The sequence below is a fragment of the Megascapheus bottae genome, chromosome 38 (genome assembly GCF_031878675.1).
Source record: "Megascapheus bottae isolate mThoBot1 chromosome 38, mThoBot2.hap1, whole genome shotgun sequence".
NCBI lineage: Eukaryota > Metazoa > Chordata > Mammalia > Rodentia > Geomyidae > Megascapheus > Megascapheus bottae.
In genome coordinates, this window is record NC_143546.1 from 441539 (window position 1) to 459570 (window position 18032).

The 18032-nt window shown below is 47.6% G+C and overlaps 1 pseudogene across 1 annotated transcript in view; it reads left to right on the top strand.

Moving 5' to 3' along the window:
• Positions 1–15126, top strand: part of LOC150041797 (elongin-B pseudogene) — a 48873-nt pseudogene extending 33747 nt beyond the window's left edge. The window contains exon 2 of the transcript XR_016533698.1: positions 14722–15126. The product of XR_016533698.1 is annotated as an elongin-B pseudogene (transcript). The remainder of the gene's footprint in view (positions 1–14721) is intronic.
• Positions 15127–18032: the final 2906 nt, after the last annotated feature.

Below are 18032 nucleotides of genomic sequence, written 5' to 3' on the forward strand. Positions count from 1 at the left end.
TAATTATGTTATATAATTAACATACAATAATATAAGAATATTTATATAATATGATATAACAAATTATATTTTATAAAATATAGGTATAAACATATCATATGCTTATATATTATAAATAATATATAAATTTCCAAAGTAGTAGCCTATTAGAAGATCTGGATATATGATGTATTAGAATACACCTACATGTATGTAAATATATAATAAACCTGTTGCACTTCTGTCTATGTGTATAGTGAAGCCAGTTAAGTTATTTAGCTGCTCACCCAGTACAGCCCTGCAGCGTCTCATTATTCGGTGATGGCTTGGGACCCGGTCCCGTGGGCCGGTCTTCTGAGAGAGCGCAGAGATGGCAGACCCTGCAGGGGCCTCCGAGAGGGGAGAATCCAGGATTACTGGCGCCTGCTTCCGCTCCCTCTCAATGCTCACCACACCAGGCCTGCCCACCAGCGATCCCAGCTCTTGTCCCTCCTCCTTTTCTTCTTTAACCACATTATCCCACAGGTCTTCAACCTGGCAGGCAGGCCTCTGGTAGCCGGCGTATCGCTTCCAGTCCTGACACAGCTGGCCAGGGCCTGGGGACAATGGCTCCACTTCCACCCAGCCGAGCCAGGGCTGGAGGACTTGGGGTTACGTGCTCTCTTGGGTCATGCCGTCTGACGTCGTGAGGGGCAGCCACATGTGTGGTGTGACATGGAGGATCACTGGGTGGCTGGCGGAAAGGGCCCCGCCCCAACCCTGAGTCACTAGCCATTAACAGTGTTGTTTTTAGAAGCAGCTCTCCAGGCAGCGGTGCCGAGCCCCCTCCTCAAGAAGACCCTAGCAGGTCAGCAAGGGTTGAGAGGGACCAGGCAGAAGCCATGGCGCCTGTGTGGCATTGTTTCATGAGAGCAGAGGGCTTGCTAGAGATCACCATGATTTCACAGTCTAGTAGCACCACAAGCAGAGAGCTGGAGCTGACAGTTTTATCGCAGACAGTCTCAATGTGAGGGCTGATGTACTGTCATTCAGATATTATTCGTTCACCTCTGGGGACCAACTCTAACTTAATAGTTCATGCTTAACAGTGAAAGCACGAAAGCTTCCTATGAGAAAAAAAAATGAATACTATGAAAGCTTGAGCCTCTCGTAGGGCTTCACCCTCTAAGCCCTTTCCTTCGTTGCTGTGGGTTGTGTCCGATCTGTCCTGTCAGGTTCTGGGGGCGTGGCCCCCAGTGGCTGTGTTGAGATGCCTTAGAGCCTAAGAGGCGGCCGATAGCTCCATAACTAGATGTTATAGGTGCTTCTGTGAGCACTCAAGTTGGGAGGCAAAGGGAAGAGTCTAGAAGGAAATGGGGAGGTCACCTGCTTTCCTTCCCCTAGAAACAGGCCCAGAGGTGAAGCAGGATCAACAGGAGTTCTGTCTTTAGTTTCTAAAAGAAACCTAGCATTGAACTACTTGTTTGCTCTGCTTACAGCAGCATTATTCACAGCGGTTAAGACAGAATCAACCTAGCTTCCCATCAACTGGTGGGTAAGGAAAAAATGCATATAAAGAAGAATGAGATCATGTCATGTGCAGGAAGAGGGGAGGAGCTGGAGAACACCAGGTTATGCAGGCCAGATTGAGAACTCCCACAGAGCCAGGATCTGGCCCTCAACAGGACAGGAGCGCAGAGCAGGCTTTGTTAGGGTAGGCGGGCCAGAGGCGGGGCCGGGGGCAGGAGAGGGTTACACACCCTGAGCACTGATGAGCGGTTCTGAACTTGCTATGAGGCGGGGTGGGTTGGGGAGGGGCTCTCGAGGGAGCCGCCTGGCCAGTGTGGGTCGTGTGCATGGACAGGAACGCCACGGCCTCCCACGGGGGGGGAGCATTCTGCTGTACCGCGTCCATGGTCTTGACATCACAGCCAGCCACGACGAGCCCCGGGCAATGTCTCCGTCACAAGGCTGAGTGATTATCACCGGCCACTTGACAATGAAGCCTTTAGAATTAGGGCACAGCTGGGAGCTCACAGCTCATGCCCGTAAACCTAGCTACTCCGAAGGCTGAGAACCGAGGAGCCCAGGAAAGAAAGCCTGCAAGAATCTTCAGTTAAACACCAAAAAAGCCAGATGTGGAGCTGTGGCCAGAGGGGAAGTGTGGTGGGTCAGGTGTGGTCTGGGCCCCACGTTTCCAGGGGTCAGGGCAGGAGGCTTGGACCCATTGTAGGGGCTGTACCAGGTGACAGAGCCTTGAAGACACTGAGGTTCCTGGGAAGAGGCCAGGACTGCGCGCAGGAGAGGTTCATGGAGGCCTCACCAAGCCAGGCGGCTCCCCAGAGCGGCTGGTACACAGAAGGCTGCCGTGCACACCAGCCTCCTTCCCCTTTGGTGTGTGGGCCAGGTCCTCACCCCAGGGCGCTCAGCAGAGCCCAGCAGATGGTGACGCCCAGTCCTAGCTCAGCCCCCAACATCTGAGCTCCAGAAACAAGTTTTCTTTTCAAGAAATAGACTAGTTAGCGAGGTCTCATTTTGCTTTTGAATTCCCCCAATACTATTTTTCACTCGATAATTTATGCACTTTTAGTAGCTAAAGTATGCATAGCTATTAACGTGTGTCAGATGCTTCGTGTGCTTTGCAAATAATACCCAATACCCTGTGAACTACGTCACCTGTCAACCAGGCCCTATCACTGCCCCACAGAGAAGGAGACCAGTTCTAGGGAGTAAGTCATCATGGAGAGAAATTCTCCAGGGAAAAAGGCCAGCTCCCTCTGGTAACTTCCACTCTCTTTCTCCATTCTCTGAAACAAACAGAAGCCACACTTGTCCTCATGAACTTGCTGTTGAAAAGAGCTCAGGCAGGCATTTCAGAGCACACCTGCAGTCAGTTTGCCTGCCTACAGGGATGAGCAGCTGTAATTAAAAACGTGTTCTCCCACAGCACTGGATCCTAGAAGCTGCTGAGCCCCGGTGAGGACGTGAGCGCCTCAGATCTGAGCCCAGTGGGCCTCGGGTCTGGGAGGGGTGGCTGGGAGCCGCTCACCACTCCACAATGGTAGCTGTCTGCCCAGGAGAGGTTTGATGGCCCTCCTCTGGGCCTCAAGGCCACGCAAGTGCAGGGATAAAATAATGTCCTGACCCATCTTTAATTAAGCGAATAATGCAGAAGAGGAATTAGTGTCCTTCGGTGTGGAGAGGCATGGGGAAACAGCTGTAACTTTTCAAAATAGCCCATTATTAACAATCTGCACCAAATCGATTGGTACCTGCAGTTCAGCCAGCCTTTAAACAAGCTGGACAATAGCTGAAGTAATTATTTGAGATAAATTATTGCCATTGTAAAATGCGATCAATGGTTTATTACGGCAAATGGAGATATCTTTCCTTAATTTCTCCCTTCTTTTTATTTCTCCTCAGCCCAGTCTCTCTGCCAGAAGTCTGGAAAAATCCATCCTCCCCAGCTCCCCCCCCACCTGCCTCTTCACCACATTGACAAGAGTGTTTTAGCCTTCTGAATGCCACGAGATAGGGCACACCTTGTAAAGGTTTTCCATTTTAATGTCCTTTACTGACCAGTAATGAATTCTTTGTATTTAATCTGCCGTGTCCTCCTGAAAATAATCTAGATGGTTTAAAAAAATCAATCATTAATGAACAGCAAATGACAGCGCCCAACAACACAGCTGTATTTTTGCAGAAGTGATTACACATTGTCTGCATTCGTAATTGCGTGGTTAATAAGAGCGTGGAGCACCAAGTCAAGCATTGTTGCTAATGAAGACAGATGATGTTGTGAACGCGTCGGAGTAAGGGGCCACATTTTCAAAGGCAGTTCTTGGAACGGGGTGCCCGCAGACCCACAAAGTGTTCAATTTGCATGGACCATTTCCAGGTTTGTGTATGGCATCTGGGAGCTTTGCAGCTGAGACTTGAAAACCGGGCCCATTATGACAGAAAGCATCTGTAATGAACAGTGAGTGATCTCTCTCTTTCTGCCCAGCCTTGGAGAAAGGATGAGGCGCTCCATGTTTGGTTTGGTGGAGCCCAGTCCCCTTTAATGAGGAACCCGGTATCATGAGACGAAGGGGAAGGGGTCTTTGTCATTGAAATTCAGCTGGAGGGGCAAGGGTGGGGAGCCTGGCCTTGTGAGCAGGGAGGGCATGGGCTTTGAGGAGACCCTGCGGAGCCTCTGCTCTGAGCCCCTCTCAGTGGCTACCTGCCTGCTTCCTGTCGGCTGCACGCTCTCACAGAAGCGTGTGGATTCCAGGACTGCCACCTCGGGGTGCCCCTGCCAAGCCAGAGTTTCTCTGTAGGCCTGTTGGCTTGAGGCCAGTGCTTCTCCACGAAGCCAGGTGACTTGCTGACTGGTGCTCAGCTCGTCTGCCTCTCAGGGCAGGAAGAAGCAACCCCATTTACACATCGTGGAACTGCAAAGTAGCTGGAAGACTGCATGTTGACAGGGAGGTGCACGAGTCTGTGTGTTCTTGGCAGTGCCTTGTATTTCTCTGGAACGTTGGGCGTGACATGATGTCTTGGGCCGTTATTTATTCTACTTTTTATGTATGTCTATCTTGAGAGTATCTTGGCCCAGGGGGACAATTTGGATTCATCCTGGATCAGCCTTCCTTGGTCTGGAAAGATGGCTGAAGACGTTGTGGGTGTGTGCCAGTACTGGGGCTTGAACTCGGGGCCTCTCACTGTTGCTCAGTGTTTTCTCTCCTGAGCCACACCTTCCCTTCTGGTTTTTGTTGATTGGTTAACTGGAGATCAGAGTCTCTTGGATTTGTTTGCCAGGAGGGGTTTCAGACTGTGATTCTGAGACGGAGGCCTCCTGCACAGCTGGGATCATCATAGACATTCACCATCAGCGCTGGGTGGTCGGCCTGGCAGGAGGGCGCGGGGCTGAGAGCCTTGGAAATGTCATCCCACTGCTGCTTCCCAGTGTGCAGACTCTTGCTTTTCCTCATTGGCTAAACAGGAGTATTAGTAGATCCTTACCAAGACTGCCGCAAGATGAGCAGAGGTAACGCTTAGCCGAGTAGCTAGGACTTAGTAGGTGTTGAGTCCAAGAGCAATCTGGTGCAGAGGGGGGGAGGGCAGGGCCTCTTCAGCTGCGTTGGCCCACTCTGCATAGACGTAAGGGGTAGTGAGTGCTCACTGCTCCAGACTAGGTGGCAGGCGATGATGGCAGACCATTCGGTCGTTCTGTGTTGTTGTGGCTGAAGTGTATTTCCCTCATGCCGAGGCAGGGACACGTGCTGTGGGGAATGGCTGTGGGATTCATAGCGCGGGGCAGGGGCTATGGAAAGCTCACCTCGTGGTCGAGGGCCCCACAGCCTAACGTGCTGCAGAATCTTGCCGTCCACATCGCCAGCCATGGAGCCTGCTCCCACTTCTCTAGGCCATCTGGTGCTCAGCTTCACGAGGTGCAAAGTAAGCAGTGTGGTCTTTACTGCTCTGGATAATTAGGAGATAAAACAAGCAATTAGTGGCCAGTAAATTTAGTTGTACGTCGTGAGTGTTCTTTGACTACTCTGACCTTCTAAGTTCCTTCCCTGTTTGAATTTCTATTAGACTTACACTACTTTGTTCATAATGCTTGAGTGAGGACGGTCTCCCTGCTGTGCTACATGCATAGAAGACTGAACTTCCCAGGAAGAAGAGAGGCTAAATGCTAAATAAATATTGCACAGGAATCTAGATGTGTAGTGCTAGAAGGACATGCAGTTGTGTGGCATATTGTATTTTTTGAGTGGCCAACAGGACACCACCCACATTCTTACGCAGTGGGGCTTTGCCACTGCCTCCATTAAGCTCTTAATTTGCTCCTGATCAAGCTGTAGTTAATTCCAGGTGGGTTCCCAGAAACCAAGCAACCCCAGGTGGGCTGTTCTCACCCCCAGACTCTCTGGCAGAGATGTGAGTGAAGATATTATTTTAAAAAAATATTTAGGGGCCAGGAGTGTGGCCTGGTGGTAGAGTGCTTGCCAAGACCCTGGTTCGATTCCTCAGCACCACATACATAGAAAAAAGCTGGAAGTGGTGCTGTGGCTCAAATGGTAGAGCTCTAGCCTTGAGAAAACCCAAGGACAGTGCTCAGGCCCTTTGCTCAAGGCTCGGGACTGACAAAAAAATTTACTAATGGTTAATACTGTAAAGGTGACATATAGAGGGGTTGCAGTTATATAGGTCAGGTAATGAGTGCATTTCTTTAAAGTATCACCTCTTTCCCTGGTTTTCTCCCAGTTTTTTCCCTCCTGGCCCTCTCCCCCACAGCTTGTATAGATCATTTTCAACATGCCTCTCCCTTGCCCTCCCCAAACAGATAAACTTACAAGGAAAAAGGTACAGAACTAAAAAAAAAAAAAAAACAGTGGCAGTGGAGGGGAAAAAGCACAAAAAACACAAACAAAAAACAAAATAACAAAAGACCTCTTGTTTCCATTTTTAAAGTTTATTTCCATAAACATCCATTTTTATGGTCATATGCACATAGCTTTTGAGCCTTTATGATTCTCTCCCAAGAACATCCTCCTCTGGTCTCACTGTGAATGTTTAAGAGTCCTGTTAATTTATCATGTTCAAATGTAGTTTTTTTTTGTCTTTTACCATCCTCTGTGCTGACTTGTAGATTTATAGGCACATTGTAATTACTACAGAAGATGAGGGAAAACATGCAGCCCGTTTTTTGGGGGATGTGACTTACTTAGTATAACTTTTGAAGACATCCTTGTTTAAGTGGCCAGGCCTGGGTGGGAGGAGAAGAATCTTACCCCAGGGATGGAGAATATTGCTGGGCTGTTTCAGCTGAACTCTCTTCCTCCACTGCTAGTGGAGTGGGAACATATGGAGCAGAGGGAGCCAGCGTGAGAGGAGAGCGAGCCTGAGCAGAGGCAGGCGGACCCCAAGCAGAGAAACGGGGGAACAGTTGGGCCTAAGTGTCCAAAAAACAAATCAAGAAAATTGAAGACAGTGGGAGATGTTGCGGGAAATAGAATACAAACCCAAACAACACATTCAGGGAGAGCGCTGGGGATGCAGTGGGAATCTGATGGTTAGAGACGCTCGAGGCGCTGCCTGTAAAAATGGTGAATGGATTGATGTTCGGGTGAAAGAAAGTAGTTTGGGTGAGAATTCACATGGCAGTGTGTGCTTTTATCTTATGCTATCTGCTCACATAGATGACCATCTTGTATTCCCAAAAGGGAAGTTTAATTACGTTTTTGATCGCAAGAGAAATTGTACATATATAAGCCTAAAAAACATGAATAGATAGGGAATTTCTTGACTTCCTGGGAGAAAGAAATGGCAAAGAGGATAACGTCTGTAATTGTAAAGGAGCAATGAGAACTTAGTGGGAGAATCAGCAGTGTCTTAGCCTTACCGGGGTTTGAAACCCAAGAAGACCAGAGACGCCAGGCAGTCATTTAGCCTCTGCTCATAGCCTGGAGTTTCAGCTCACGTGTAGATCCACTCTGGTGCTTGAGTTTCCATTTGCCAGTGAGTTAAGTCTGACATCTCAGTGATGGTGGTGGTGGTAAAGTGTTCTAAGTATTTTATATATGTTAGTAAATGTAACGTGCCAGTGACAATTCCAAATGGTTAAAGTTGCTTTAATTTTTTTTTTCATTTTATGAGGAAGATGGAGCTGTCTACCTTTCTTTTTTGCATCCTCCTCTCTGTGTGTGTAGTTGGGGGGGGGGGACTGGGATGCCAACCTGAACCTGGCCAGGGCAGAATGCAGCTGTAGGAAGGTCTTGGACACTCTTAGGAAGTGTAGCCCTTTCGCCCGGGCTGACGGGCAGAGAAGGGTCACTCGATGTATTTGCTTGTTAACCATTGATATCGTGGACAGAATAGTCATTATTTTTGACTGTGGGAAACCAGACGTTAAAAGGGTAATCTCCTAAGAAGGGAAATTCATTCTTTAGTGGCTGTCTGGTGGAAAGGAAACTTCAAAACAAAAATCTTGCTAAGAGGGTTTCTTACAAACAAAAGAGCCTTGACTCAGGTGCCTGCTGTGACAGAGAGGAATCAGGGAATGGAAGAGAAATTCTATCCTGTCATTCGGCTGAGGACTAGAGAAATCCAGGGCAACTTAATTATTGATTAGGCCAGGGGCCTCCCGTATGTCTGATTGGAGCTGGAGTTCTCCACGGGTTCCGCCTTTGTGAGGTGGAGGCCCTTGGCCATAGAATGCTTTATTAGGTTTTGGCCAAAGGCATCTAATTCTCACATTTAAAATTAATGTTGGCAGATGGACATTTTGAATCCGGATTTTGTGATCCAGCCGACGTTTTTTGCAGCAAGCCTGAGCGTGTAGGCATAACACCGCCAAGACCCAGCCCCAGAGCTTTGCTGTGAGACAGTGTCTGGTGGACATTATGATTGCATGAAGCCAAAATGGCACTTTTTCTAATTATCACTAATTTACATAATTTAACAAGCAACTCTAAAATCGTATTATCCAAGTCTTTATCACACAAAAGAAATACGCTGGGGAGTTAAAGGATCTGTAAGGTAGTCTTTGATTTGGTGTGATAGGAATCTTTTATATGTGTGACTACATACAGAGTTACCAAACACATGGACCTTTAGAAAATTAATCATCAGATAGAGAAGATGGAAACCTTTGGACCAAAATATTTTTATGAACGCCAGTTAATTTTTATAAGGTATGGAAAAGATTGCCTTCTTATGAACTGAAATTCTATCAACCTATGTAACCCCAACCAAGTATAATTCTTTTGATGGGTTGGATGTTATTAACAAAATTTACATATTCCCAAAGTTATGAAAAGTGTTCATACATCTTCTCACCTTTCCTTTCCTTCCTTTTCCTCTCTCCTCATGTCCCCCTTCTCTCCTTCCTCTGTTTTTCCCTCCCTCCCTGTTCCTTTTGTTTTTGCTTTTTTGCTGGTTTCAGTTTGAACTCAGGACCTGGGCACTGTCCCTCAGCTTCTTTTGCTCAAGGCCAGCATTCTACCACTTGATCCACAGCACCACTTCCAGCCTTTTCTGTGTATGTGGCACTGAGGAATCCATCCAAGGGCTTCATGGCATGCTAGTCAAGCATTCTACCACCAAGCCACACTCTCAGACCTCCCTCTTTTTACTGAACCCCTACAACAGACCTAACACTAAGCAAACACTCTGCCACTGAACCATGTCTGCAACAGTGTTCCTTAAACCTCCTCAAAGATGAAGAAGTAATAGGAAATGTGTTGACAAAATCTTTCTCTCTTTTGAGTCAGGGTTCCTTCATAGTGCTACACTTGGGTTGATGGAAATAGAAAATCATTTGTAAAGAAATTATAGGAACGGTGAGTGTGGCCTGGTGGTAGAGTGCTGGCCTAGCATGCCTGAAGCCCTGGGTTCGATTCCTCAGTACCACATACACAGAAAAAGCCAGAAGTGGTGCTGGACCCAAATGGCAGAGCCTTGAGCAAAAATGGTCCAAGGACAGCGCTCAGGCCCTGAGTTCAAGCACCAGGACTGGCAAAAAATAAAAATAAAAATAAATTATAGGATAATTTTAGAGGATAATAAAGTGCTGTTAAGGAAAGTTAAAAGTAGTAATGTGAGGAAATAATGGAAATGGGTTGGGGGTCAAGGCTTGATTTCTTAGGGTGAGCAGGCGACCTGCAGTGGGTGCGGTCCCCTCCATCATCCATTCTGTCTCTCTGACTTCATGGGAGAACGGGATAAGTGCTGTTTTCAGAACACAGAGATTAAGTCATTTTCCCTGATCAAAGACTTTATGATTGGGTTTTAAATCCCCCCTCTCCATACTTCTAATGTAACCTCAGTGAGGAATTAGACTGGGAACTTGTGGCCGGCAAAGGAGAGGGGGGACACAGAGGTGGGTCTGGAGTCTGTGACCTCAACACACAAGTTCACGGCCTTGACAGATGAGGGCCTGGGACAACTTGTCGGATGGGAGAAGGCCGCTGACAGAAGTAGGCCAGGCCTATGCACAGAGCAGCAGGGGCCAAGTGGCGTGTGGCTGAGGTTCGTCTCATGGTGGAGGCCCTCAGAAGGCTGTGGCATCATGGCTGGCCCAAACCATGATCCTTCACCAGCTCCAGGAGTCCCCGGACTCCTGTCCCAGTGCTCATTCAGATGCTCTCTTCGGTCTGTCAGGTCTGCAATTGCGAGGCCCGACAGTCAGAATGAAGCCAGGCATTCTGAACGTTAACTAATTTTTCTCCTTTTTTTTTTTTTTCAATGAAAAGATCTTTTAAAGACTCCCCAAATGGAAGCTATTTTGAATTACTTTCCTAGACTGACTGTTCTTGAGTTTCTCGGGACCACCACTGGTAACATTCAGAATGGTTTCTGGGACACGGCACTAGGCTTCAACTGGTCTGCAGGCTTCTGGGGCAGCCACCTGAGATGGGGAGTGATTTGTTCACGGCGTGATGGAAGGAGTGGATGTCATGCTACTCAAGATTAATGAGAAGCAACTCCTCCTCGCTAGAGAGCGGGCTGGACACCTGCCCCAGTTTCCCCTGCTCCAGAGAGAGCCACAGTGCAGTTGGTAGAGGAGAAATTATTAAATACAGATACAATTTTTTTTTAAGTCTTAGACCAGCCCAATCCATCCTTGTCTCTTTTGTCCTTGTGAGGAAATCCTGCCACTTAGAGTTAGTGACGCGTCCGAGAAAGGGCCGAGTTGTTTCCACAGTGTAAAGAGACCAGAAAAAAGCATGGATATCAAAAACCAGACCAGGGGTAGGGGCGGGAGCTGACCCAAGCCGAGAATCGGGAGCACAGATTCCCCGCTCCTTCCTGGCTCCGGCTTCTGCATGTCCCGTGAGGAGGCCGTCAGATGACTGATGGACTTTTCTTTTCTCCAATCTGGGATTAAGCAACTGTGTACCATTGCCAGCCCTGAAATGACTGTGGGTCTGGGCCGTATGTCACAGAGCACAGTCCAAGGGCCTGCAGCAGAGGCGGCGCTTGGGTGGAAATCCCTCTCAGGGCCTTCCTCCCCGATGGATGAGAACACTGTCCCAGCTGTGCGCGTGTACATTTGTGTCTTCCTTTAAGAATACGACCTCGTCACGGTCCCTTCCATTCTCGTGATGTCAGCGGGGTGGGGTGGTGACCAGGAGTTCCCTCGCAGAACAGTGCAGTGCTCAGGGCCAGTGGGCTTTAGCAGCATGCTGCCGGGTGTCTTGCTTCCAAGAGCCGGGCTGTTGCGTCCCGGTTTTCCTGGGTGTAGGGGATGGACGAGCCCAACAGGAGGGCCGGCTGTGCGGAGAGCTTTGTGGGAACCACCACGCACGGAGTGAGGAGCCACACCAGCCGCTGCGTAGGTGGCTCTGGGTGGTTCTGGGTGGCAAGCCTTGCCTTTCCCGAGTGCAAACATGCCCGCGGTTCATACAGCAAGCCTGGTCTTTTCTGGAAAGTTGGGGTCATCTCCTGGTGTCAGGGCTACGGACGTGAAGCTGTGAGCCAGGTGCTGTAGTTTTAAATATATCATGAAGTTGTTATCTGAGAGGATAATACTGTATTGTTTGTCTGTCAAGATATGTGTGTGCATTCATGTGTGTGAGTGTGTGTGTGTGTGTGTGTGTGCGTGTGTGTGCATGCATGTGGGTATAGGATGGGCTATAGCTTCGATGTCTTCAGAAGCAGCAACCATGGTGATTGAGGTAAAGAGCTTTCCGGAGCTTCTGAGTAGTGGAATCTCTGACAGCCAGGCACCTGCTGTTCCAGTGGAGACCCCAGCCATGCACGTCCTCTTCCTCCCCTTGTCTTCACTTGATTTATTTTCTGCCCTATACTTACCCTGTCCTCAGAATAATTTATTTGTAAAAGGTTGACAACAAAACCGTTTGTTGTCTAGTAAGTTTTTACAAAGGCTCTGATAATTCCTTCTGTTCCTTTGCATACTGTGCTACCATTTTGAGTAAGCTAGATTTAGAGAAACACAGGTTGTATGGGTTCCCTCTTTTTTTTTGCCAGTCCTGGGGAGTCAATTCAGGGTCTGAGCAATGTCTTTGGGCTTTCCTCAAGGCTAGAGTTCTACCACTTGAGCCATAGCACCACTTCTGACTTTTCTATGTATGTGGTACCGAGGAATCGAACCAGGGTCTTTGTGCATGCTAGGGAAGCACTTTAACCACTAGGCCAATTCCAGGCTCTGGGTTCCCTCTTCTGTGGTAGAATGTTCCTATAAATCTACAAGTAAATACACTAGATAGTTAAAAAATGTACCAGGACATGATAAACTATACAGGTCTCCAGGCATTCACACAAAGTGAGACTAAAGAAGATATTCTTAGGAGAGGAACACAAAGCCACAATACCTATGTGCATCTGACCACCTAAAATAAATAGTATTTATTGAAATGAACTCCAGCAATAGAAACAAGGGGTTTTGTCACTCATTATTGTTTTCTTTTATCTTGTTTGTTCATTTATATGTCGTTGGGGGGCACAGAAATGGAGGGACAAAGGGTGAACAAATGCAGCAGTGGCACTCACTGTACGCCGCTGGAAGTGAATTATACAACTTGTGGTTGAGAGATGGAGAAAAGGGGTGGTATTGTCCAAAAAGAAATAATACGCTTTACTTGCATGAAGGCAGAGCAATAAGCCAGGAGAAGGACATCAAAAGAGTCCACATAGGGAAAGAAGAAATTAAACTATCCCTGTTCACAGATGACATGATCCTATACTTGAAGGACCCAATAAACTCCACTCTGAAACTCCTAGAACTAAAGTGATTTATTGGCAGGATACAAAATCAACCTTCAAAAGTTAGTAGCCTTTCTGTATGCCAATAGTACACAAACAAAAGGAGAAATCAAGAAAATGATCCCATTTGCAATAGACCCCAAAAGAATAAAATATGTAGGAATTATACTAACCAAAGATGTAAAGGAATTATTTAATGAAACCTATAAGAGCCTACATAAAGAAAACAAAGAAGATACCAGGAAATGAAAAGACTTCCCATGCTCATGGGTAGGAAGAACCAACCTAGTAAAAATGGCCATACTGCCAAAATTGATGTACAAATTCTATGCAATCCCCATCAAAATCCCAAAGACATTCTTTACTGAAATATTCTTTACTGAAACAGAAGGTGTAATCCAAAGGTTCATATGGAAAAACAAAGACCTACAATAGCCAAAATTCTAGGCAAAAAGAGCAATGCAGGTGGTATTACAATACCAGTCTTCAAAATCTACTATAGAGCCATAGTAACAAACAGCATGGTATTGGCACAAAAACAGACCAGAAGATCAGTGGAACAGAATAGAAGATCCAGGAATAGAACCACATACCTATAGTCAACTTGTATTTGACAAAGGAGCCAAAGATATACAGTGGAACAAACACAGCCTATTCAATTATTGGTGCTGGCAAAACTGGGCAGCCACATGCAGAAAACTAAAAACTGATTCCACCCTATTGCCATGCACAAGCATGAACTCAATATGGATCAAAGACCTCAATGTCAGACCTGAAGCCTTGAAACTGCTACATGATAGAGCAGGAGAGACACTGGAACTCATAGGCACAGGTAGAAATTTCCTGAACAGAGTCTCAGGGTCACAACAGATTGAAGAGAGACTTGACAAATGGGACTACCTAAAAATAAAATGTTTCTGCACAGATGAAGACATAACTACTAAAATAGAAGGACAGCCAACCAACTGGGAAAAGATCTTTACCCACAATACATCAGACAAAGGTTTTATATCCAATATCTACAGGGAACTCAAGAAACTAATCCCCCCGGAAACTCAACAATCCAATCATTAAATGGGCAAGGGAACAAAAGAGAGACTTATCAGAGGAAGAGGTTAAAATGGCAAAGACACACATGAGAAAATGCTCATCATCCATGGTCATAAAGGAAATGCAAATAAAAACAACCCTGAGATACCACTTTACCCCAATATTCTGAACTCAGACAATGACAGATGCTGGCGGGGTTGTGGAGAAAGGGGAACCCTACTGCACTGCTGGTGGGAGTGTAAACTAGTTCAGCCACTCTGGAAGGCAGTTTGGAGGATCCACAAAAAACGAAACAGAGATCTTCCTTATGGCCCAGCCATACCACTCCTAGCCTCTATCCTGAGCAACTTAACCCAGGATATGATAAGGACACCTGCTCAGCTATGTTCATCTCTGCACTATTCACAATAGCCAGGCGATGGAAACAACCCAGATGCCCTACTGCAGATGAATGGATACAGAAAATGTGGTATATATACACAATGGAATTCTACATAGCCAACAGACAAGATAAAATAATGGCATTCGCAGGGAAGTGGATGAATCTAGAGCGAATCATGCTGAGTGAGACCAGTCAAGACCTAAGGAACAAAAGGCACATGCTCTCCTTGATATGAGGATATTAGATCCAAACAGTACAAGAGGGATGACTCAGTACTTGGGTACTCAAGGTCACTGACAGGATCTTGGAGATATAGCTATATAGTGTATAATCTATTATGGGATATGTATTCTATAGACGCAATGATATGTAGATTCATATGTACCTACGGCCTACGCATCTCAGCTTAGTTTTAACTCTGCTCTTACGTCTATGAGCCAGTGATTGCATATCCAGATTCCCTGCTTGAATACTTGTTTGTTAAACTTGACCTCTGAAATATGATGTAAAATAATCAGCATTGATAAAGTTTTTTGGGGGGAGGGGCGGCCCGGCCTGGGGGGAGGGGGCGTGGGGGGGGGACTTGCCTTGCGCTGACACCATCTGCTGCCCCCCAGGACGTGTTCCTCATGATCCGGCACCACAAGACCACCATCTTCACAGACGCCAAGATGTCGAGCACGGTGTTGGAGCTGAAGGGCGTCGTCCAGGGCATCCTCAAGCGGCCACCGGACGAGCAGAAGCTCTACAAGGACGGGAAGCTCCTAGATGACAGGAAGACCCTGGGTGAGTGCGGCTTCACCAGCAGGACAGCAGAGCCGCAGGCCCCGGCCACGGTGGGCCTCGCCTTCGGGGCGGACGGAGTCTTTGAGGCCCTGCACATCGAGCCGTTTTCCAGCCCACTACAGCTTCCAGATGTGACGCAGCCTCAGGAGGCCGGAGGCAGCGCCGGTGTGAGCCAGCAGCGCAGCAAGAGCCAGGCCCTCCCCAGAGGCCCAGCCCCCACCCCCCACCCCCAATAAAACAGATGTGGGTGTCAGTAAAAAAAATGCATGACGTAAAAAAGAGCAAGCGTTTTCTCCCGCGATCTTGTGGGGACACACCATCGGTTTCCACAGTCTTTCCACAGTCTTCCCTTCTGCATTTCCTCCCTGCACTCAGTGCCGACGTGAGGCCGTGGTCAGAAGGGTGGGTGCGGTGGGACAGAATGCTAATGTTAAGAAACGGTGCACTTTGCCCGTTTTAAACTCAGAGGTTAGCTAGTTTGATTCAATGATTTTCCCGAGGTTCTCTCTGTGTCTAGCTTAAGACTTCAGCTTTTTTTTTTTTTCTTTTTCAAGTTTCAGCTACGATAAAGCTTACCGGAGTGATGAACGCACTGCGTTAACGTTGAAATGCTGTGTAGAGATGGAGATGGGATTTAAATCTTGATCTCATTTTGCCCCTCCGTGTCTAGCAGCTCCATCAAGGGAGGCAAACACTCGATGTCTGAATCACTCACGCATTCATCTGTCTGTGCCAAGGAGCAAGACCAGGAAGCCTTCCTCCAGTCCACGCTGTGCACAGCTCTCCACTGGGAGGCAGCTGGCCTTCCCAGCTCCAGGACCCTGCCGTCCCTACCTTGCAGCAGCAGTTCTAGTAGGAAAGACTGACAGCTCAACAGCAGATTGACAGATCATACAATAGTGGCAGCTGTTAACAGGCAGACACAGCAGAAAAGACGGGTGGGAGGGTTGGGGTGGGGGCGTGCAGTCCTCAGGTGGGCCTGCTCTTGTGAGAACATCAGCGTGCCTGGGCTGGGGCAGTCACAGGAGGGCGATGGAATGAGGCCGGGAGGTGGTAGAGGGCCCAGTGCACCCTGGGGAAGACTGGATTTGATGCTGGTGGTGCTGGAATTAGGGATTTTAAGTGGGAGAGTGTGGCCCCTGGGTGATGGAGGAACCCAATCACGTGAAACCCAGTGTTTCAGCATTGTGCTCTGCCTCTCTCTTAAGTTCCTTTTGTTGTTGTTGTTGTTGTTGTTGTTGTTGTTGGTTGTGGGGCTTGAACTCTGGGACTGGGCATTGTCCCTGAGCACTTCAGCTCAATGCTAGTGCTCTACCCCTTGAGACACAGCGCTTTGCGGTTTTCTGGTGGTTCACTGGAGGTAAGAGTCTCGTGGACTTTAATGCCCGGGCTGGCTTTGAACTGTGATCCTCAGATCTCAGCCCCCCTGAGTAGGTAGGATTGCACATGTGAGTCACTGGGGCCTCGTGCTCTCACTAGATTTTTATTTCAATACTTTGTAATTTCCTTTATCAAATTCCCACCGTGTTCAATGTACTGAGAAAATTGCCATTTGTGTATTTATCCCTTTCTTTAAGCCTTTCCTATAACAGATTTTTTTTAATGCCTAAACCAAATTGCACATTGTTCCACTTATCTCAACAGAAGTAGAAAGACATCAATTGCTTTGGTTTTCTGATAACTGAAACCTCACTGCAGATCTGACACAAAATGAAGTCTGTTCTCCTGATAGCAGCCAGCCTGCAAACCAAATCCTCTCTCCACAGCCAGTGCGGAACTGTGCACACTGGTGTCTGAGTTTGTAATCAGAGTCAGTTTCAGATGCCTTTCCCTTTGCTCTCCTCTACCTGAAGTGGGTGATTGGTCTGGAACTATTCTATGTCAGAGCGATTAATACAGGTGGAGTAATTGAGCCACCATCCTTGTTGGAAATGTAACAACGTTACATATCCTTGTAAATTGTTTTTCAGGCTACATTGGCTTTCATCCATGACACCATTCGGCTCTCAAGAAAGAGGTGCTTCTTGAATACTTAACCATAAATGCAAATGAGATTGCTTTAGATGGCTCTGTCTGGGCTAGAACTATCCGCACATGGAAATCTTACCTGCTCTGTGTCTGTGTAGATGTGAGTAGGTGCTGTCTGTTAGTAGAATGCATGGTCTCTGCAAGAGAAGCATGGTATGCTTGACTCTCAGAAAGAGCCTTCAAGGACTAGTCTCTCCTAAATACGATTACTACTATTTTAGGTCTCCTCTCTGGTTTATTCCTGGGTTTCGAAGCTCCTCCATATTCATAAATACTTGCTGTCACTGTGTTGAGATTAGAATGTAGGTGCTCGTTGAGCAGGAGGTGGCAGAGTTGGGGTCTGAATTCAGGTGTCTGTGACCCTAACATTTTCCACCACACCCTGGGGCCGTTGGTATGCTCGGAGCAAGTTCCACGTGGCTGAGCTGCTCTGGGGAGACCGCGCTGGCTTTTAACAGTTGCTCATGTTCTCACCATGTTTTAATAGCTCAGAAGCCAGTTCCGTGCGTGAGAGAGGAAAGCATGTCTCCCGCCTCATGGCAGTTTGGCACAGATAGGAAAAGAAAGGCATCTCCTGACTCTTCACAGGAGGTGTGGTGACATCTCTGGAGGACTTTGAGGTGACACGGAAGGAGGTGCCTACTCTTCTGCCTGCTGCGGTTGGGGTGTAGGCAGACAGGAGCTAAGAAGAGCATTACTGAGATGATAGGCTAGCTCTCAGAAGTCAGGACTGGGATCCAGCCAGGAGGCGTGGGGAGAGGTTTCAAAGGGGATGATGTGGCAGGGGACCCACAGACAGTAGAGTCTGAGAACACAGCAGCTGCTCCTCTTAGGGAGCAGAGTGGGTTGTTGGCTGGTTCATGAGAACAGCGGGTGAAGGAGATCCCTGGAGAGGGGGCCGAGAGGCCTTAATGCTGTTCTGAGTTTGGGTGTTATTCACCATCTCCAGATCATCAGAGCCTTTTCTGCAGGGGTACTAAGCAAGCCAAAGCAAGGCATTCTGTTTGTAGGGTATGTGTGTGTGTGGATCTAGGGGAAATGACTTGGAGAGAATCTGAATAGATGGAAGAGCAGTTGGGAGTCAGCTGGCATCTTCCTGGCAGGAGGTGGCGAG